Here is a 13,131-nt window from a genome sequence, read left to right as displayed (position 1 = left end):
GAAAGTGAATGAATGTTTTTAAGCAAAGAGCTTCCAAGTAGATCTAGAGGACTAACATGTATATATTAATGCCCAAAAATGAGGGCTACACATCGTTGCATGCAGACATCCAACCTTCCCATGTGAAAATGTTATCAACTAGATTGTTTCACATATTGATGTGAAGACTATGACTTTGAACAATGCCAATGTACAAAAGCTTGATACTTTTATGGTAGTAGATTACCATCTTATGTACCATTTTCCCAAGCTAGAAACGCTCATGGATTCATACTTCTATGCCACCAACAATTATGTGGGCACAAAAGACGTTGTTAAAGGTTGGGTGAAAGGTCCACCAAAGTTTTGACAAACACCCACCAATACGTACAAGAAAAAGTCTCTAAGGAGGGCCTATGAGTTGATCATCCGAGCTTGCATGATCTATGACCAACAGAGCACGAAGACCTTTCTTGAAGGGTGGGAAATCTTATTGAACCAAGTTGTGAATGAGGGGAAGTCGTTCAACATGTCAAACTTATTGGCTCGACATATAAGTATCCATGTAGCTAACTCCCTGAATCCTCCCAAGAGTGGGCAAGCGAGATTTTACATGTCTACATATTTACTGGATGCAATCTATGCAAACAATTCATTCCCTGGCATGAATTGGACTTGGACACCTCGAGATCCTACCATGCACATCAACTACAAATTTCTCTCGGATTGTAGCCAGAAAGGAGTCATAAAGAAGCTAACTAGCCATTTTGTCATTCTGCTATACAATATGATCTTTGGGTAAGAACCACCTTGCATGTCATGTGGGGAAATGGATGCAGTATCGGAGATCGCCGATTGGTTTGCCTCACCGGATGGCACATTTCTTAGAGTTTTTAGCAGTAAGAAGTCAATGCATCTTTTGCTAAGGTATGCCACATACAATCTTGTCATGTAGGAAGTTTCATATCATCTCTCCATAGGGTTGTCAACAACTTTGCTTAGGAAGAAGAAATAACCTTGGCCAATTCTTCCTATGAAAATTAGATTGTACGAGATCATAACCTAAAATTTATGGATACTAAAGGAAAGGTGATAGAGTTTTTCATTTGGTATTCGGGACTTTAATCTGTACAATCCCCATGGTAATTGCAAAGACTACTATTTGAGAATTCACTTCCAGTGACTAAACAAGACATTTCACTGGCCAGAGGAGGATCCATGGAAGAATTGTTATGATGCCTCCAAGTCTCGTGAGCTGGTCAATTTTACAGGAACTTCACAGGTGACTCGTTAAAAGGAAGCAACTCTAGAAGTAGTGCCAATAGAAGGGAGAAACCCTACACAGGATAAGGGAAAGAGAAAGGTTTCTTATAATCTAAGGGGAGAATGAAGCCACAAGATGAAAGCGGATCCAGCTATTATGAAAGCGAATTTAGCAACAAAGGAAATAGAGGATGCAGAGAGAAGAACATAGGAAGAGGTAAGAGCAGAGGCAAAGGGGAAACAAAGAATGTAGGGAGAAGAACATAGAAATAGATAAGAGTAGAGGCAAAGAGGAAACAAAGGATGTAGAGAGGAGAACACAGGAAGAGGTAAGAGCAGAGGAGATTGGAGGAAGAAAAGCAGAAGAAAGAAGAAAAAGAGAAGTAGAATCAGGAAGAAGAAGAGAGGCGAAGTGTAATAACATAAGAAACAATGTGGAAAGAAGTTTAAGAGCAAGAAAAAAATTGACAACTAGAATAAGACAACGAGCATATGCAAAACATAGAGCTTTCTCAGTAGATTGAAGAATCAATTGTGATTGTAGACATGGACAAGGAACTAAAGCCGCAGAATCAAGATGTTGACCTGATGCCTAACAAACAGTAGGTCACTATTCAGTCTCCACCACCTCCAACAATAGATTCAGCTCCAGTTGAGGAAGAGGAAGTTGTTCCTCTTAATGATGATCCGATTATGGACACGTACAATTTGTCGTACAATGAACTCCAGAAGAATATTATCCAAGCACATAGGAAGCATTTTTTGGGTGACCTTGCATCACTTGCATTTTTAGAGAAAGAGTGATTTTGGCGGACATCAAGAAGAATCCCAATGCCATGGCCGCAACCAACTTGGCTTTTATAGGTGCAGAAAAGTTGAACACTAAGTATTTGATGGCATAGAACAAGCAATTGGCAAAGAAATTGTAGGCTTCCAGGAAAGAGGTTGAACAAATCCACACAAAAACTCAGAATAGAACTTCCACACAGGTCCATCTGGAGGAAATGAAGGCAACGATACTTGGTGAAGTATTGACACTTAGATAGACCATGTGGAATCTCTATGAGGAGCTTGTTACCGTGCAAAAGGTAACTTTCCATTTGCATGGCTTGCATCCGAAGTGTAAATATTTTTTCAAAACTCTTAGGAATGTGCAAGCTACAATCACTGCCATGCATGAATGGTCAATGTGATATAAAGGGGCACCACTCGACTTGGGCAAGAAAATGAAGCAACAGGTGGAGCTGGAGAAAGCAAGAGTGCAGATGTTGATTGAGAACAACAAAAAACTCACCTCATTCATTGGTAACATTTAGGCCTCATATGCACATTTATATGATGGTCTGTATTTATTGGTGAAGTCCCACAAGATCCCATCAGTTGCCTCACTCATTGAAGCCAAACCCAGGAGCCAATTCAGGCAGGAGATAGAAGAATACTTGGAGAAACTTACACATATTTCCACCAAGGAAGACTTGGAGATGAATAGAAAAAACATGAAAAACTACATTGGTGCCCCTGTCCAAATCAAGACAACGTTTCTCATGCTCCATAAGGAAGTACAAACTAGTTCCAAATCATTGTACCCATATGTCATGGAGGCTAGATTCTGCTTCCAGCTAGACACCATCACATAGTTTGCGGATGTGATCGCACAATACCAAGATGGGCACTGATACATGACCCAAAGACATCAAGTGGAAGTTTTTGAGCTTGAATTTCCCCAAACTCAAGCATGAGAGTGTTTTGTATTATTAGGTTGTCTAGTTGGTTCTACCCAATTTTGTACTATATTGGTAAGAGTGTATTATAATATTATTTTTAATTAATTTTTAAGTGGAATTCCAAGTGTTAATATTGAAATGTGAAGAGTCATGATATAATGTAATGAGTTCTTTTGTAAAGAAGTTGAAGAGTCACGGGGAAGTCCAAAAATCACAAAGGGGATTTAAAGAGTCACCCCCTCTTGTTATAAATATATCCTCATAACTCATGTAAAGGGCTTTTTGGAGCCAAGATTTTGGCTAGGCTTAGGCTTAGAATTAAGAGCTTGGGAGTTTGTGAGAGCCTTGGCTTCTCTATAGCATAGAGGGAGTATATTTCTTTGGAGGAGTAGGGGATGTTGACTTCATGTTCCACTATTGGGCTAATGGTTCGTCAATGGTATATTTATGATTGGAGCTTTCACTTAATAAAAAGCTGAGATCCGACATGTTTTCGTGCATATGTTGTAAATATAGTAGGACTATTCTTGTTACGTTTGTAATATATGTTATTTAACTTATGCTTATGCTTATGAACTATTTCGTTTTCATTGGTACACATCTTGTTGAATGCGTGTTGTTATTTAATCCATCAATGTTAACTTGTGAACTATTTCACATATTAGCTTGTGATGTCATTTATGCTCATGTGTTCCTTTCAAGGTGCATACTATTACAAGCTTCTAAGGGGCTCACTCATTTTCCCTTAGGCATGTTAGAACTTTCGTGCATCACATTTGACTTTTTGCAGGGTCTGTTACACAAAATTTTGTCACTGTCCCTGTACTCCCCGTCCATGATCCCGGAAGACCTCTACAGTGAACCTGACATGCTTTCCCATCATGAAGAAACTCCCAGTATGTCCCTCTTCATGAGAAAAATAATTCGCCTTTGCATCATTTCCCAATAATCTTCCTTTTATCCCAGTTTACAAGACCGACGCTACTGACCAGTTTCCTCCTCGCACTGATTTGTAGAGATTAAAACTAGCCCTCGCGCCATACGAAGCGACTGAGCCCTTTTCCAGTCGCGCTGATCCTCTTTTGGAAGGTTTTTTAAATAAGGAGCCGAAGCTTCCATGTTTAGAAGCTTCGTAACAGAAGTCTGGTAGATGGTTGGGCCGGATGGAACCAAGGAAGTTAGTTTGGGCTCCTTTCCCCTATTAGGATGGAACAACCTCAAGAGATAAGAACTTCTCCCATGATGAGAGGAACCATCTCCCATCCATCCAAGCTATAAAAACCTCTCTTTTTCCCAAGCAAAATCTAGTTGGAGTTTTGGAGTGAGTTTGCATGATCAACAAGTCATCTATAGCTTGTAGCTTTCTAGTGCATGTTTGAGGGAGAATAGTGTGTTTTTAGTTTGGTTTGAGACTAGAGGGAAAGAGGACTTAAAACTTCCATTGTTGGGTATATTCATGAAGTGTTAGCAGGAGTACGGGAACCCATATACATTGGAGGAGACCAACAACGTCAAGGCACCGGTTGTAATGTCTTTCTGATTTATATAAATGCAACTATTGATCGATTTACTACATGAAGTGTCATTTTACATATTTATGGCTTAATGTTCCTTGACCTATTAAGTAGGCTGCATACAATATTGTATGCTATCACGTTTGTTATTGTCATTGTTTGCTTGTTTCAGGTGTTCGAAGGAAGGAAACAAAAGATAGCTAGAGTGAGGAAGCAGGATCATCACCAAGCGGAATAACGTTCTAAGAGGTAGGCCATCTTAATTGATTCTGGCTTAAGGAGATTTTCCATAGATTGTTTGTTTGTGGGTAGACCCACTCTTTTGGGCTAGAGGAATTGTTTGTGTTCGCACTGAGAATTTACCTGCACCACAAATTGGCGACCCTATTGGGGAGGCAATCCTTCTGTTTGATTAATTGTCATTTTATGGCTTTGTGTGAAATTTTATAGTATCACCATTTCCCTTTAGTGTTCTCTTCTTTGCCTGGTTTATAGTTCTGAGCCTGAAATTCATAGTGACAAGTCTGGTCTTAGCCTTTGAAAATTTTTATTTTTTCCTTAAATCCTCAGTCAACGCGTTTATTTTTCTGACAGCCTCGCCGATCAACGCGATTTTCTAAAAAACAGTCACGTGGACCCCCTTCTGGCGCCTGTTGTTAGTTAGGCTATCGTGCCAATTCTTGTAGGTGAAGATCAGGGTTTACCCTAGATCATAACTAATGTGTCTTGCCCTTCTGATTTATGTCTCTTAGTTTTTTTTTACTGTGTTCTCCCTAGCTGGAAAGCTCTTTTGGCTTGGTTTGTATGCTTATTCGATTTGAATTTTCTTCACTTGGTTTCTTGAGTTCTTGGATGGTGTATAACCCTAGGGTATCTAGGTCATCACCCATTCATTTTTTTACGTTCTCAACAAGTCAAGTAGATAGCCAAATTTTATCCTTGCATTTCGTTTGATTAGTCCTTTTGTTGCTTTGATTTCCATTTAACAAGTTTGAAAAGTTTCATTTGGTGTTTGAGCGTCTCTTTTCGGGCATAGATCACATTTATCATCTTGTTTTTGGTTCATTATTTGCTTCATTGGTTTGAAAAGAATTCTCTTTTGCGATTTGTGTTTACTGTGATTGATTGTATTGGAAATGTTTCATTGAAGTGAGAAGTGTTTGTGAAATATTCATTATGTCATTTCATTCAAAAATACATAATTCTATTTGCTGAATCAATATGTTACCTTAGTTAACATCAATCAAGACTAGAGTTGCATCGTCACTTGCATTGGAAAATAAATGAGTCCTCTTTACTAGTGAAAGGACTACTTGAAGTGCATTTGATAGGAAAGTTAGGAATTGGAAAGAGTTTTTTCCTCATTTTGTTTTCAAAAGAGAAATAGTGAAAATGTAATTTTGCTTTCAATTGCTTGTTTTGTTGCATTTGAGTGTGTTTTCTACCCTCATTAGTGTAGACAATTCATCGAATTGAAAGGGTCTTGTATCATTTAGTTGCATATAGGTGTTTTTCCGAGTCACATCGATAAGGCATGAAAACTGAGACATAATTTCAAGATCAACTCTAAAATGTACTCAATTAACCTAAGGAGCATTTGAAACCTAACGATCACATTTTAGAAGGTCTAGGCTAGAGACGTGTTCATGTGTCTTAAAACCTAGCAGCTGTTGTTCACTTTGGCATTAGACAATGCTAGTACGGACTTGTGCTCCCTGTATCATCGAGTATATATAGGGAGACTCCACTAGGTTGCAATCCTTTACCCATAGGAAGTTGAGTCTACTTCCTCGTAAACATGATACACCAAACACAACATTCGAGGAGATTTCCTGCCCGTACTTCTCGGTTCGCTTGGGAGGTATTTTGGAGTTCACGATTACTTGGTAATCTTTTTTGCCTAGATCATCTTGAGTAGTCATCTTGATATTTTTGACTCCCTAAATATAAAAGATCACCCAAGCACTTGTCCTTTTGAGCTCGTTTCAAACCGAAAGTGATAGAGTCACCTTTGCTTCTTTCTCGATTCTTAAAAAATGAAAGAGCACCAGTTTGTTTTTGCATCTTAAAAAATTATTTCCCACGATCTTATAACATTCCTGTTAGTCTTTTTTTATCACATTGTGAGTATATCTTTAAACACAGTTTAAAGCCCTTGAAATCAATCTCTCTTTTGGTTATTTGAGACAAAATCATCGTGGTTGAACCAACTGGGTCGCCTAGTTCCTCTTCCTCTCCTCTGTCCAAAATATTTTCTGAGGAGCCTTTTCATGAATTGCCGCAGTCGCTTGAGGACCAAGGTGTTGAGCTTGGAATTGTTCTGATTATTCAACCTTTGTCATCTTTTCCTCCCCCTTCAGATACTGGGTCACTTTTTGACATTGGCCCGGAATGTTTGGATAATCCTATCCAGACTCTTGAGAGTTTGCCAGCTTCTGAAGGTCAGCTTGGACTGGTTGTTTATCCTCTAAATTCTTTGTTCAATCATGTTGTGATATCACCTCAGCGTCTGTATAGTCCGTACGATTAGCCGGGTATTCCTTTGGAATTATCCCCTCGAACATTTTTGGTAGTATGTCGTCACCAGTTTTCACCCATGGAATCAGAAATCAAAATCCCAGTCTCCTCTCCACGAACAGTCGAGGAGCAGGAATATCCTTTCCCTCCTGAAGGTTTCCCTTACACGGGAAGCATTTCAACCAATGTTCATCCTCAGTTACCGCGTAATTACATGACTTTAGCTCAGTTGGTTTCGGGCATGCCTACTACCTCATCACTATATCATAACCCAATTTGGGCATCTGGCGCTATGCCTACCATAGGTCCATTCATTCAAAACCAGACCTCCCAATAGAGGGTGATTTCTGCAGTTCATTCAGTCCCGGTGCAACCCACCATTCCAAATCTTCTTGTTTTTTCGGTTCAAGTAACCCGTTTGGTTCAACCTATTAAAAATAACAACAAGAAATGATAAAAACAAAATCCAGTATATTCCAATTTTAATTTGTCCTTGAATTAAAATTGAGAATTAAAATTGGAATTTAGTCTCACCAGCTACTTGAAAAATAATTAATTAATTCATCTTTAGTTAATTAGTTAGAGAAATTCAAGCTAGAAGCCTTTGTGAAGTCATGCAACAATTATCCCTTAAATTAAGGAGATTATCCCTTAACTAAGGAGATAAGGTTGAGCTGTAATTAGTTAGCTCAGTTCACTGAGTTAAGTCCAGTTAGATTAGTTCCAAACTATTTGAGGAACTAATTGTGAGTTCAGTCAGTTAATGCATGCATGCATCCAACTAATGTACTCCAGATAACTGAAGATTCTCTCATCATTAACTCATGCATGTCTATTATGAGAAAGACCGAGTTGAGATTAAAGACAAGGACAATGTACTATCAGTTGTTTTACTATAAAGGAAACTCATCCATGCAGAAAGAAAAAGGTTCCTTGAGGATTGCGCAGTTTTATAGGGTGTGAGATCAGTGTGAGTGATCAATGTTACACTTGGTAACAATAGGATCACCCAGGAGAAACTGCGCAAGGAAATAGGAGGTTTGGAGGGATGAGGAGAAGGTTTGTGAGAAGCCTTGTTTGCCTGTGAGCATCCAGGAGGATTGTACTGAGAGCTGGATAGCTGTGAGAGCTAAAGCTTTGTGTAATCTTGATGTATTTCCATCTTGTATGATAATACAGATAGTGGGGTTTTTAGCTGAGGCTTTCCCCTGAGTATTTACTATGTTTCATATGTAATGTGCATTGATTTGTTTTCTAGTTATATGTGTTCCGCTTGATCATTCTCAAATCTATTAAGCTTCTGCAAGTTTGATTGTAGAAGTAGATTAAAGTATTTTGCTTTAGTTATATTACATTATCAAGTTAATCTACAGTAAGAATTTCTACATGGTATCAGAGCCAAGTTTATTGGAGCTAAGAACAATATACTAGAGGAGATTTTAAAGTTTTGACTTTTGGGCCGAGAGTTTGCAGAGAATATCTGAAAATTTATGTGTAAAATTTTCAGAAACAAATAGCATATTTATATTCCTTGCGAAGAAATACCCAAATTAAAAAAAAATCGGCCAAATCGGAGTTCGTATGAGGGAGATATTGCTGATTTAAAATCAGCTTTTTTCCCAAAAATTTCGTGACGACGGGACAAATGAAACAGATTGGTGTGCTAGCCAAGAGCCTGTATGCTCTTGAGGTTCAAGATGCATGCAAAGCCTTGAGGAGCAAGGCAAATGTTAGAGACTTGGTGGTTGAGAGGAAGAGTAAATTACCTCTCAACATGCAATCCCAAAAGAAGTCTCAAACAATTGTGGAGGAGCCACAATTGGAGATGCTGAGAGGAGACCGAGTGGAGGCATCCACTCATGCAGAGACCTCCAGTAGGGGGAAATCTTGAGCCAAGCCAGTAGAGGGATCACATGCAGCCATACCTCCAGGTGTGAGGTGGGGTAATGCGAAATGATAGTCCCAAGAAGGCTGAAATTGGGTAGGGTCCATTAAGAGGTTTTATCTCATGGATCGTAGCTTGCTACGAGAGCCCAAAGTACATAGTAGCGAGAGGAATCAGTGGGATTGATGCAGTCAGAGATCAAAGTGACAGAGGCTAGAGCAGCTAGATACTGAAGAGCACAGAGAAGGACTGACAACAGTGCAAAAAGGCAGAGTCAACAGAAGTGCAGAGTTTTCAGTTGACAGAGGCAATAACAATCAAAGACTTTGATGACAAATGCATCATACTGATTTAGGTTGGATGTTTTTTTGTTTCCGAAGTTTCTAGAGCAACAACACTAGAGAGAAGTGTTGCATGAAAAACATTCCAAAGGCTCAGGATCGAGATCGAGTTGAATTCCTTTCTTGTTGAGAGGGAGTGTTAAAAATAGCAACAAGAAATGATAAAAATAGAATCCAGTATATTCCACTTTTAATTTGTCCTTGAATTAAAATTTGAATATAGTTAGCTCAGTTTACTGAGCTAAGTCTAGTTAGATTAGTTCCAAACTGTTTGAGGAACTAATTGTGAATTCATTCAGTTAATGCATGCATGCATACAACTAGTGTACTCCAGATAACTGAAGATTCTCTCATCATTAACTCATGCATGTCTATTCTGAGAAAGACCCAGTTGAGATTAAAGATAGGGAAAATGTACTATCAGTTGCATGAATTTTCCTATAAAGGAAACTCATCCATGCAGAAGGAAAAAGGTTCCTTGAGGATTGCACAGTTTTACAGGGTGTGAGATCAGTATGAGTGATCAGTGTTGCACTTGGTAACAGTAGGATCGCCTAGGAGAAATTGCGCAAGGAAATAGGATGCTTGGAGGGCTGAGGAGAAGGTTTGTGAGAAGCCTTGTTTGCCTATGAGAATCCAGGAGGATTTTACTGAGAGTTGGCTAACTGTGAGAGCTAAAGCTTTGTGTAATCTTGATGTATTTCCACCTTGTATGATAATACGGGTAGTGGGGTTTTTAGCCGAGGCTTTCCCCTGAGTATTTACTGTGTTTCATGTGTAATGTGCATTGATTCTTCTTCTGGTTATATGTGTTCTGCTTGATCTTGCTCAAATCTATTAAGCTTCCGCAAGTTTGATTGTAGAAGTAGAATAAAGTATTTTGCTTTAGTTATATTGCATTATTAGGTTAATCTACAGTAAGAATTTCTACACAACCGACGATCTCGGGTCATGTCGCCGTCAGTGCTTCAATCCCTCCAGTAAGTGGACAAGCTATGCCACCGCTTGTGGGGTAGAGTCCGAATGTTTCTATGATGTCTGGCACAACCAATGTGAGTGGCTCACAACCTCACATGGTTGGAATGAACCAACCCTCTTCGGGTGCCATTTCAAATCCTGTTGGTCCTGCTGGATCAAGTAATGTCCAGTACCAATAGCCCAATGTTGGTTCATCTGGGTCAAGTCACATCCAGTACCAACAACCCAATATGGCTCAAGTTCAGTACCAACCTCCTTATGTTCCATATGGTTCACAAGCGATGGATAATCCTCCATACATCCCTCAACCTAGACCCTATGTCCAACCTGGTCCATCTGCCGCACCTGATTGGTATGGCTAGATACAGTTCGAGAACTTTCAAGGTGTCATTCCGGGAACTGTCCAAGTACGTTGCAGCAGTAGGGAAAACTCGTGCAATAGAAAGGAAAACCTTCGTTGCAGCAAGGGCTATCCATGCAGCAGTAAGGCTATATGATGCCGCAGTAGGGATAACTGCAACAACTGCAGGGGAAACCCTCACAACAGTTGCAGCAAACCATGCAGGCACAAATGTAGTATGCGCCATAATCCTCCTAGCTTATTCCTTCTCAAGGTCAACCTCTGTAGCCGCAGGGACAACCTTTACAGCCACAAGGTCAGCTCTTACAGCAACAAGGTCAACCCGGGCAACAATAACCCTTATAATCATATCAACAGGGTCAAACCTTGCAAGGGCAAGGCTAGGGTCAAGTCCTACAGCAGCAGGCGCAGAATCCTTATGTCTAAGGGCAACAGGTTCAAATTCCTTTTTTCCAAGGACAACAAGTCCAAAATCCTTATGTCCAAGGACATCAAGTGCAGAATCCTTACGTCCAAGGGCCACAGGTCCAAAACCATTTTGTCTAGGGGCAGCAGGTCCAAAACCCTTATGCTCAGGGACATCAAGTGCAAAATCCATATGTCCAATGTCAGCAGGCTCAATAACCTTTTAACTAGTATGTTTCTTATCAACAGCCTTTGACCGGATAGTTCCAAGGCTTTCAAGGTTAGAATCCTCCCTACGGGCAAGGTAACGTACAGTGGGGGAAAAATCAAATGCCATATGGGCAAAATCCTCCATTATGGGGACAAAATCCTTACTAGTAGGGATGGGCCTTGCCAGTTGGGCCCCCTTATCGACCTCAAATGCCTTTTAATACTCAATTTATGTTCTTGGCTACGCTGGAATTGCCAGATCTGTCTAGACTCACGAATGACCCGATTCTTCATTTTCCATAATTGCCTCTAGTTCTGTCCAAGATTCTGAGTGATTGTCCAAAGTTTGAAGGAAAAGTGAAAGAGGATCCTCAAGCCTACGTGATGACATATCACCTCTGGTGCTCCTCAAATTCCTACGTTGATGATTCCATTCATCTTTGTCTTTTCCAATTAACTCTTACAGGTGCTGCAACCAAATGGTATATTGAGCTACCTCAAAATACCTATCATGACTTTAACACTCTCGCCATGGCCTTTCTCACACATTTCCAGCTGCCAGTTCGCTATGAAACTGGCACCCATCTGTTAATGTCGCTCAAGCAAGACACTGCGACTCACATCTCTGATCACATCCATGAATGGAGATGTAGGCACCATCTGATTAAGTTTGAAATTGCTGATCAGTTGTTGACCGAGTGGTTCACCAAATCATTTGTCAACAAAATTACTGAGGACATTGCTATGGGTGGATGCGTCACTGAGGAACAAGCCATTGTGCGTGCCCAGTATCTAGACCTCATCTATTCACAATCCAGCATGTTATATGATGTGTTACCCGATGCGCCTAGACCATCATCTAGTTTGACGACATCTAAATCTCTGGCCACACCTCCCATTGATGGAGTAATTGGTTTAGTGACTCAAACCCCTGTAAAATCTTCTTCCAAACAGAAGTCAGTCTCCAACACTGCTCCCAATGATTCCTCTCGCAATTCATCTGGCCCTGGTAAAACCTCGGAGGTTCACGCTATCTAGTCCATTGCAGTGGATAAACCCTCTAAAGGTAAGAAGAAGGGAAAAGGCAAGAGTAAAGCTGACGCCCCCAAATAGGGTCCTCCTAAGTCATCTGCTGGTGATGCTTCCCAATGGAAACCCAAGTATCCATGCCTCATCTGTGAGGAGGATCACTATACTAAGGATTGTCCCAGACGATCTGAAGTTAGTCGTTTGCTCAAAGGGACCCTAGTTGTCCTGAAAGAGCCCTTTCCATCCCAGCAAACTCAAATGGTAGACCAACCTCAGTCATCCGCTTCCTCAGGTTCACAAGTGTTCATGATGAGTACCCCGATCAACATGGCTACCAGGTCAAAATATTATCAAACTCCTACCTTGTCAGCAGGGAAAGAGAAAGAAGGTGCCCCTTATTCTTCCACCCCGTCCAGCACTAGTCCTCACCATATAGAGTGACCTAATCATGATTCCGCCATTTGACCACCTTCTCGAGGTGTACTTCGAAAGTTCTCGTACAATCCTAACGCTCGAGCCACTCAACATTATAACATTGTTGAAGATTTGGCTCGAGCACCATCAACTATGTCTGCTCTTGAGGTCCTTCAAAGCTGTCCATCTTAGCGAAAATCGTTACTGTCGGCTATTGGGGGTATTGATCCAGCTGACTCTAATCTTATCTGTTTTGACCTGGAAAATCATGTTCCACGTTTACCTCACCAAATTTCCTTTTTCATTCAGGTAATCATAAATGAGAAAACCATTCATACAACCGTTATCGATGAAGGTGCTTCTACCTGCATCATGTTTGTCGCTTATTGGAAGGCAATTGGTTCTCCTACTCCGAGCCAGTCCCTAATACTCTGGAAGCTTTTGATGGGTGTGATCCACTACCATTCGGTTTCCTTCCCAACCTTGCCATTACTTTGGAAGGCAAGATGGT

The 13,131-nt window shown here is 40.4% G+C and overlaps 1 pseudogene; it reads left to right on the top strand.

The window, feature by feature from the left end:
- The first annotated feature begins 10,555 nt into the window (after positions 1-10,555).
- Positions 10,556-13,131, top strand: part of LOC149189545 (F-box/kelch-repeat protein At5g43190-like) — a 51,755-nt pseudogene continuing 49,179 nt past the window's right edge.

The sequence above is a fragment of the Pinus tabuliformis genome, chromosome 3_1 (assembly GCF_031772625.1).
Source record: "Pinus tabuliformis cultivar Carrire ecotype Pingquan chromosome 3_1, CPIR1, whole genome shotgun sequence".
NCBI classification, from domain to species: domain Eukaryota; kingdom Viridiplantae; phylum Streptophyta; class Pinopsida; order Pinales; family Pinaceae; genus Pinus; species Pinus tabuliformis.
The sequence above is the reverse complement of the archived record's forward strand: the minus strand, read 5'-3'. Positions and strand labels throughout refer to the sequence as shown.